Here is an 8,798-nt window from a genome sequence, read left to right on the forward strand (position 1 = left end):
GTATATATACCTATTTCGGGGATCTCGGCAACGGCTCTAACGATTTCGATGGAATTTGCTATATGGTGGTTTTCGGGGGCGAAAAGTCGATCTACCTAGGTCTTATCTCTGGGAAAACGCGCATTTTTGAGTTTTTATATGTTTTCCGAGCAAAGCTCGGTCTCCCAGATATTATCACTTTATATGCGCTAGCAACTAATATGTATAAACATAGTCGTTGCCAAAACAACTTAAAAAAAATCCTTCAACTGGTATGAAAGCACGTTGATATTTCCCTGTTAAATTTTCATAATATGCTACAAAAACGAAATTATCGAACGCGTTCTTTAATAATTGTCGATCAAATTTGAAATCGATAAATAAATCAAACCTTCGAATGAAAAACAGTTCTAAGAACATCCCACACATGAATCAGTCAAAGTCGATTCAAAAAATAACAACGAAAAATAACATTTTATCAATGTATCTGATCTGGACCTAAAAGTAAAAGTATTAAGTAGTCCCATTTCGGCACTACTTTGTAAAAACGTCGTATCTCACACTGCTATTCAAAATTGAAACGCAGTAACTCTGTATACACCCCATACATAGATACGACATTTTTCTTTTGATTGACAGAACAAGATACGAGTTTTTTTCAAAGTAGTGCCGATTTTGACGTCACTTACGACCTTTTGTTGGCTGTCGCTGGGGGCAGTAAATCAATGCCTTCAATCCTTATAAGAATTCCTGAATTTTTATTCAAAAAACATTGTATCTGACGAAAAATAAGACTGCAACGCATCAATTAAAATTATGTTTGGGAAAAGTGTGGAGAGGCAGGGAAAATATTTATTTTAAGAGGGGTTTTAAACACAACTTTGGGAACAAATCAAATTATTTAATTAAATATTTAGATTTTTGTTTTAAAGCCAAGAAATTAGGAAGGAAACAAAAACTATGGCGTATTTTTTGGCTTCATCATCATCATCATATCAGCCCTTTATCGCCCACTGCTGAGCATAGGCCTCTCTTCTAGTACGCCACTTGTCCCGGTCATTCAGAAGAGACCCGCAATTCCGGTTGTCGTCCATCCAACGAACCAAAGGACGCCAGGCGCTTCTTTCATCTGAAAGCGGCCACAACTTTGTTAACATTTTTACCCCTTTATTCATAAACGTCTGCTTAGTTAATCAGTTGATGATCATCGTTTGTCCCTCTCTATGGCATAACGACAGATAGGGACAAACGACGATCATCAACTGATTAAGTTAGCAGCCGTTTATATAAAGTCCACCTGCCATCACTCTGCCTTAGCAACATGGCTTAATCCATATGTCCCTGATTTTTGGTCCATTGTCAGGATTTGGCAAATTTATGTCAGAGTTTGTTTTGGAAATCTCAACTAACCACTAGAAGCTATTTAAAAATCTTATAATATTTATATATTTTATTTAATAAGGAATTGATTTTAGACCAAGCAGTATACAACGTGAGATTAATTGTTATTCGAAATGATTATTTATTTATTAGGTATATTTGATTAATGATGAGGAAATTGATATTCCGATGTTTGTACCTATTTCTTTTGTGTTTTTTATTTATTTATTTGACATTTAGATTTTATTCTAGAAACATTCTAGACTAGTATTTTTTATACAATTATTTGTCATGTTTGACGATCCTTTTGTGAAATTCTTAAATTTGTGTTAAGTTTGATTTATATAATAATCCAATATTATTATGGAATAATAACATCAATAAATTGCTCTGATAATTAGCTTAAGATAATTTATAAGTATGTTACGATTCATAAGTGCTTGTTGCTAGGCCTACATGAATAAAGTATATTTTGACTTGACTATTTGACTTGACAACAAAGAATAAAAAACTTTTAATATAAAAATTACAAATATTGGGTTGATGTCACAATAGAGGGACAAGTAGTCCAAAAGTATGGGTGCTTGTAAGTAAATTAATTTTGTATTAAGCAGAAACGTCTGCGAACGATGCTATTAAGCTTCGAAATAAATTAAAAGTGGAAAAATTCACTGTCTTGGGTGGGACTTGAACCCACGACCACTGGATCACTAGTGCTCTGCCATCTGAGGTACCAAGACCGTAACCAATTCAGCGAATATTTCCACCATATATGAGCCCTAGGGAGGCTCATAGCGACATCTACCGTAAGAGTCCTACACTTCTTAAACGGCTACCAGAGTTCATATTGGAAATTCACCAGTAACGATGCGCTATCCCATACTAAATTAATTTTGTATTAAGCAGAAACGTCTGCGAACGATGCTATTAAGCTTGAATTGGGTACGGTCTTGGTAGCTCAGATGGCAGAGCACTGTACTAGTGATGCAGTGGTCGTGGGTTCAAGTCCCACCCAAGACAGTGAATTTTCCAATTTTAATATATTTTGCTTGTAAGTAGTTTTATGTTTTTACATCACCCTAGGCCCGTAGGTGAGATTTTCTTCTCGCGTAGCCAAGCCTGGCCAAGGCAAGACGTAAAACTTTAGTCAAACCACGGGCGGTAATTCGTAAAGCCCCAGATCGCATATTTATGACCTTCACCGTCGGTTCGGGCTTATGGCAGCGAAATATGGCCAGTGACCCAGCGACATATTCAAGCCATCCATGTGGCAGAGATGAAGATGCTGAGGTGGATGTCCGGCGTCTCCAGGATTGATAAGGTTCGTAACGAACACATCCGTGGTAGCCTAGGAGTGATAAGCTCCAAGAAAGTCGGCTGAGGTGGTTTGGGCATGTCAGAAGAAGGCCGCCTGAATACGTAGGCAACAGAGCCCTTAGCTTTGCCTTACCAGGCCCGAACAGGAGGGGCAAACCAAGGCAGCGGTGGCGTAATGTCATCGCCAAAGATTTAAACGCCTGTGGGTTGGCAGAAACCGATGTCCGGGATAGAGCGAAGTGGAAGGAGAAAAGTAGGAAAGCGGACCCCGTCACAGTACGGGACAAACGCTAGGAGGATGATGATGATGACCGTCGGTTCGGGCCACAAACACCTGCGACCTGGAGCATTTACGAATTCACCTCCCTAGGTATGTAATGTACTATTAATTTATATTTCATGTTTTACATTTTTGCATTTTTATTTTCTTTTTGAACATTATGTTTAGGCTTATAAGATGCATTTTACTAAAACATCTATGGATACTTATGGTTCGATTTTTTTAAATATTTTTATTTAAATTGTCATTCTATAGAATTTGCTAACTATGTAAACAAAAGTTACTAGTAAATTGACATTCAGTGTCAATTTTAGTATGGCGGTTTGTTTACATAGCAAATTCTATTAAATTACACTTTAATTTTATGAATTACTTTTTTTAACCCAATGCGACTCCACACCTTCCACTCATCACGAATTCATCACTGATCAATCAAAGCCCGATAGTAATAAATTAGGAGCTCACACCGTATTATTACACGTAATAACTGCTGCCCACCAATTATCTATTGATCTAGCGATAGATGTTCGGTGTTATGCACTTTTTGATGTACCTACTTTTTTAGTTATATATACAATGTCACATATTAGGTATCTATTGTTTCCCAAATAGTTTTAAGTCATAATGTATTGTTTGCCTGCATTTTCGTTAGTCAATTCATTTGGTTCAGAAACGCGTCACTTTTCAGGATTGCCATAAAACTAACTTAACCTAACCCATTTACAAGTGCAATAAAGACGTTTCCATCTTAAAATTCAACAGAAATTCTGATAGAAACGCCTTATGCAGATGAACCAAAAGGGTCCCTTCTGTCTGGAAAGCCACATATGTTTCTTCGTTATATACTGACCATAATAAAGTGTTTACATTTACATACGGACCTCAAACGCATTCACACAGCAAAATAAAAGGAAGGCAAACAGAAATGGCCGACGGCGCTGGCGTGCACGTAATTGCAGAAGGCACGCAACGCGAGCACGCAATGCTAGCTAACAAACTACAGTGCATTTTGGTTAGAACCCGCGACCTCCGGATTGAAAGCCGCACGGTCTTACCGCTAGGATGTGATATTAGAAACTGAAATAGGTACTTAGATATAATACACGAAATAAAAACTGTCTGTCGCGAAATTTATTTATTTTTCTGGGACATCAGTTAGCCACGACCACGACCAGTGAAACCTGTGTCGAAATGTCGGTAAATAAAGGTAATAAAATGAATTTGCGATAGACCCGTCCATAAATGTGAGTTAGTAAATGCATTGTTCCTACACAACAATCCCCCGTCCCGTGACCCGTCTATGTGAATTAAATGTGTTCAAAACGAGAAAATTTCAAATATTATATGGTGCATTAATGAACCATGGCAAAAATCTGGGATAACGCAAAGAAGATTATATTATTTATTCGTTTTCAGACTTCAACTGAAAAAAATTACAACTCACAGACATGTCGACTTCTTCAGTTGGTATTAGAACAAATTAATTTATTTTCACAAAATATTATTAGGTATTATTTCCAGCCTGGAGCACTGGAGGCCTGGGTCACTTTTTCTTAGTAATAATAATAATAAAATAAAAAATTGAGCATATATACGTCCCACTGCTGGGCACAGCCCTCCTCTCATGCGCGAGAGGGCTTGGGCTATAGTCTCCACGCTAGCCCAATACGGATTGGGGACTTCATATACACCTTTGAATTTCTTCGCAGATGTATGCAGGTTTCCTCACGATGTTTTCCTTCACCGACAAGCTAGTGGTAAATATCAAATGATATTTCGTACATAGGTTCCAAAAAACTCATTGGTACGAGCCAGGATTTGAACCCGCGACCTCCGGATTGAAAGTCGGACGTCATATCCACTCGGCCACCACCGCTTCTTTTTTTCTCTTAATATATGACCTTTATTTCAGTGTACAATCAGTTGTTAGCTACGGCCACCTGACTCGAACGTGTACCTAAGATGTACGAGTCTTACTTTGAATACATAAAAAATGTCCACTCGTAATTATAGACATGATAGTCATAGAAAAACAGGCCAATGTTACCTTGTTGAAATCATTATTGTAAGATATTTTTATTAGTTTTCAATAGGCCCTTTTAGTAGCATATTACATACCCGAAACGGGTAACTGTTGAAACCAATTATTGTTCGGATTAATACCGTCAATATTGCAATCAGATCATTCATATTATATATTTTACAAAAAGTCATTATTTGAATTTAGTCAAAATTAAAAGTAGCATCGTTTAACGGTAACAGAACCTACAGTCACCTGCAATAATATGTTACTCTTCGAAGGCCGCAAAAATATGTGACCCGCTCTACAAATAAAATCGTGTCAGATATTTTTGCGGCCTTTGCTGTGTAAAATATTATAGCAGATGACAGTACCTATAGGTACTTACTATCTTCAAAATATTCTTCTTTGCTTTGATACACAAGCGCAAACCTTTATTAAAATTATCAACATATTGCACAGTAAAAATAATTTTCAACGTATTTTTGGGCCAATCTGTATAAATAGATATTTTCAAATATTCCGGGAAGAATTAAATCCGAAATAAATCCCACCGCCTTTTCTTATCTTATCTTATTGTTTTCGGGGGCCCTTGCGGATACACTTCGACCCATAGGGATCTTTTGTGCAATTACCCCCTAGAGAAGATCCGTCAACTACTCAAGAGCCACCGCCTTTAAAAACAACTTTAAAAATAGCTCATTGTTAAATGATATTATACTATTAACGAATTCCTAAACGATTTATAAATTCCGAAACGTAAAATATGGATTTATTTAACGTACCAATTTGTTATGCAATTACCTAACTTTGACAAAAATATTGACAAATCAGAATCACTACCATTATTATATAATAATTATTGACATTAAACCATTAAAATAAGTTTTATGTTAAGCATGTAAGTAAATGCATTGTTCACTTCGATCAACACGGAAGGGATGCGGCATTCGCACTATTTCCCCTCTGCCTAGGTACAAGATCAACTGATCTAGCGCGGGTAATAAACCTAGTTGCGCTCGGATTTTTAACTAGACCGAGTCCAGACGCGCGAGTGAACACAGCAGCAGAAAAAATGCCTAATTGCTCGGTTTTTTGTTGTAAAAAGAGGTCGGGGACATCCAATTTACAAAAAGAAGGTGTTACATTTCACACGTAATATTTTTTTTACATGTCATACGTTTAATTATATTTAAACACAATTATTATATTTTAGTCTCATGTAATTGCTGGATTTATCGATTTTTCTCGCCCAGTACAAATTGCGGATCGGTCGAGCAACAAATCCGACTTCTCATCTCTTGACGAAAATGTGTTAGTGTGCGTGTTGTGACACTTGTGACTCGTCCGTACACAAAAACAGATCGAGGTGTGCAAGATTTGTCTGTGTAGGGTGTCATTTTCTATGCATTTGTGTCGTCATTACCATAGAGAAAAAAATACATAGAGTGCTCACTCCATACATCAGTTTTAGTACCAAAAAGACTATTAGCATCTAGCATCGAGTAGCGGAACTATCAGTACTGCTACTTGACAATAGATGTAGCAGCGACCGGAAAGTCTTATCTCAACAGCATAAGACTTTCCGGTCGGTGCTACATCTATTGTCAAGTAGCAGTACTGATAGTTCCGCTACTCGATGCTGGATGTAGACACTGAAATTAATAGTCTGAACTGATGTATGGAGTGAGCACTCTATGTATTTTTTTCTCTATGTCATTACAGATTGAATTTTGTATGCAAGTGTGTGAGAAGTGCGACTGTGTGCACGTTCCCCCCCGCGAAAAATGGCAGAGTGATTTGAATGTCAAGATATCGCTTGGGCCTATCCCTTCCGACCTGTCGGAAGCCCGTGTTGATCGAAGATTGTTCATGATGTACCTACATCACTGCAATAAATATATGAAAAAAAAAAACATTTAGAAAAATGTTTTTATACTTGGTCAACCAGATCTTGACAGTAGAAAAAGGCGGCAAATTTGAAAATTGTAGGCGCGAAGGGATATCGTCCCATAGAAAATTTGAATTTCGCGCCTTTTTTTACTGACAAGATTTGGTTGACCAGCTATATATGACCAAAGCTAAAATATCAACTACTTACAGACAATAAGATTTTTATACTTTTATTATTTTCACATATCATCATTCTCCTTCTCCACTATCATCAAACCCAATAAAACAAGAGCCGGCCCAATTTGGCCGTAGATTTCGGATCCGTCTTTAATTGTGCCTAATTCTGGCCCAGGGGCTGTGGTTACGTCGGGACTTGAACCCGCTATCCCGGCCGTAACTCATGCGTGATTTATTGTCCTAGAGTTCTGTAGGTAAAGTGAGTGTTTTCAGCTTTACAAGCTTTTTTGCGATTTATTAATGTTAAGGGGGGGTTAGAATTTTTTGTAATGATTTTTTTGTTAATACCTACTTACTCGTACAAAAACATTTGAACCTGCAAACTACACACACACACGTAACACATTATGACATTATATACACCATTAGGTATAGGCATAGAGAAAAAAATACATAGAGTGCTCACTCCATACATCAGTTTTAGTACCAAAAAGACTATTAGCATCTAGCATCGAGTAGCGGAACTATCAGTACTGCTTCTTGACAATAGATGTAGCAGCGACCGGAAAGTCTTATCTCAACAGCATAAGACTTTCCGGTCGGTGCTACATCTATTGTCAAGTAGCAGTACTGATAGTTCCGCTACTCGATGCTGGATGTAGACACTGAAATTAATAGTCTGAACTGATGTATGGAGTGAGCACTCTATGTATTTTTTTCTCTATGGTATAGGGTACTTGACTACTAGTCAAATCAGTATCTTTTTTCGAACTGTCAAAACGATTTAACTACTATAGAATTTGTATGCAACCCTAGCATGTGACTTCACGATCAAATAACCTACTATTTATAGTTTTTTACGCGTTTTAAAATAGAAATTGTGTCTAAAAATAACTGCTGTCTACGTTTCTGCATTAATCCTCTGGTACTTATTTCATGCATGGTCTTAATTAATTAATTTTAAATACAATCAAATACTCTATTACTTAATTTTACAGCGCATTGGCGCAATTTTAGGGGCTATTCATAAATTACGTCATTTCAAATGGGGGGGGGGGGGGGTTTGGACATCGGATGATGGTAGTTTAGTGAAGGTAGAGAGAGGGAAATAGAGACTACTCTCTCCAGGCGAGTGTTATGCCTGGGGACCGAAGTCCGCTGAGAGATAGATCAGAAGGAGTATATATAGTAATTGACATTTGAAACTCCGTAAGTGCGATGTAGGTTTCTCATAGAAATAGAATGCGACAATTACAAGTCTCTGAGGTTTCTACCTCACTAACGCCATCTGTTAGAATTATGTGGCAAGTCGTCGACAGTGACAAGCTGGGGGAATCGCCACAGTAGCATGACGTAGGAGGAAAGGGGTTCATTCGAATTAAGATTTTTGGATGATTTTAGGGAGGGGGGGGGGGGGATTTATGAACAGCCCCATATCAAAGTGGACGAAAACTAGAGCTGGGTGACAACGAACGCACCTACCCTAGATAAGCAATGGAGAGACAGATAGCGTTTCGTTTCATTTTCTGCAAATAATCGTCATCTTGGCTAGCCCCCCTGGCACATTCGCATTACAGGTTTAATTCCTCCCCATACGACACAAGAAAACTACACATTAAGTCAACTAGAACGCCAATAATTTTCTACTCAATGCTTAATGATCATTTCCATGCTAATAAGCGGTTATTTCCGTCCGCCATTTTGATTTTTCCTGGGTAATAAATAGGTAGCTATGTTGGAATTTTAATTAAA

At 37.5% G+C, this 8,798-nt stretch overlaps 1 non-coding gene across 1 annotated transcript; it reads left to right on the forward strand.

The window, feature by feature from the left end:
- The first annotated feature begins 2,306 nt into the window (after positions 1–2,306).
- Positions 2,307–2,379, forward strand: Trnat-agu (transfer RNA threonine (anticodon AGU)). The gene has a single exon. It is a non-coding gene; the product is annotated as a tRNA-Thr (tRNA).
- The last annotated feature ends 6,419 nt before the right edge of the window (positions 2,380–8,798 follow it).

This window comes from Cydia amplana, chromosome 24 (genome assembly GCF_948474715.1).
Source record: "Cydia amplana chromosome 24, ilCydAmpl1.1, whole genome shotgun sequence".
Classification (NCBI taxonomy): domain Eukaryota; kingdom Metazoa; phylum Arthropoda; class Insecta; order Lepidoptera; family Tortricidae; genus Cydia; species Cydia amplana.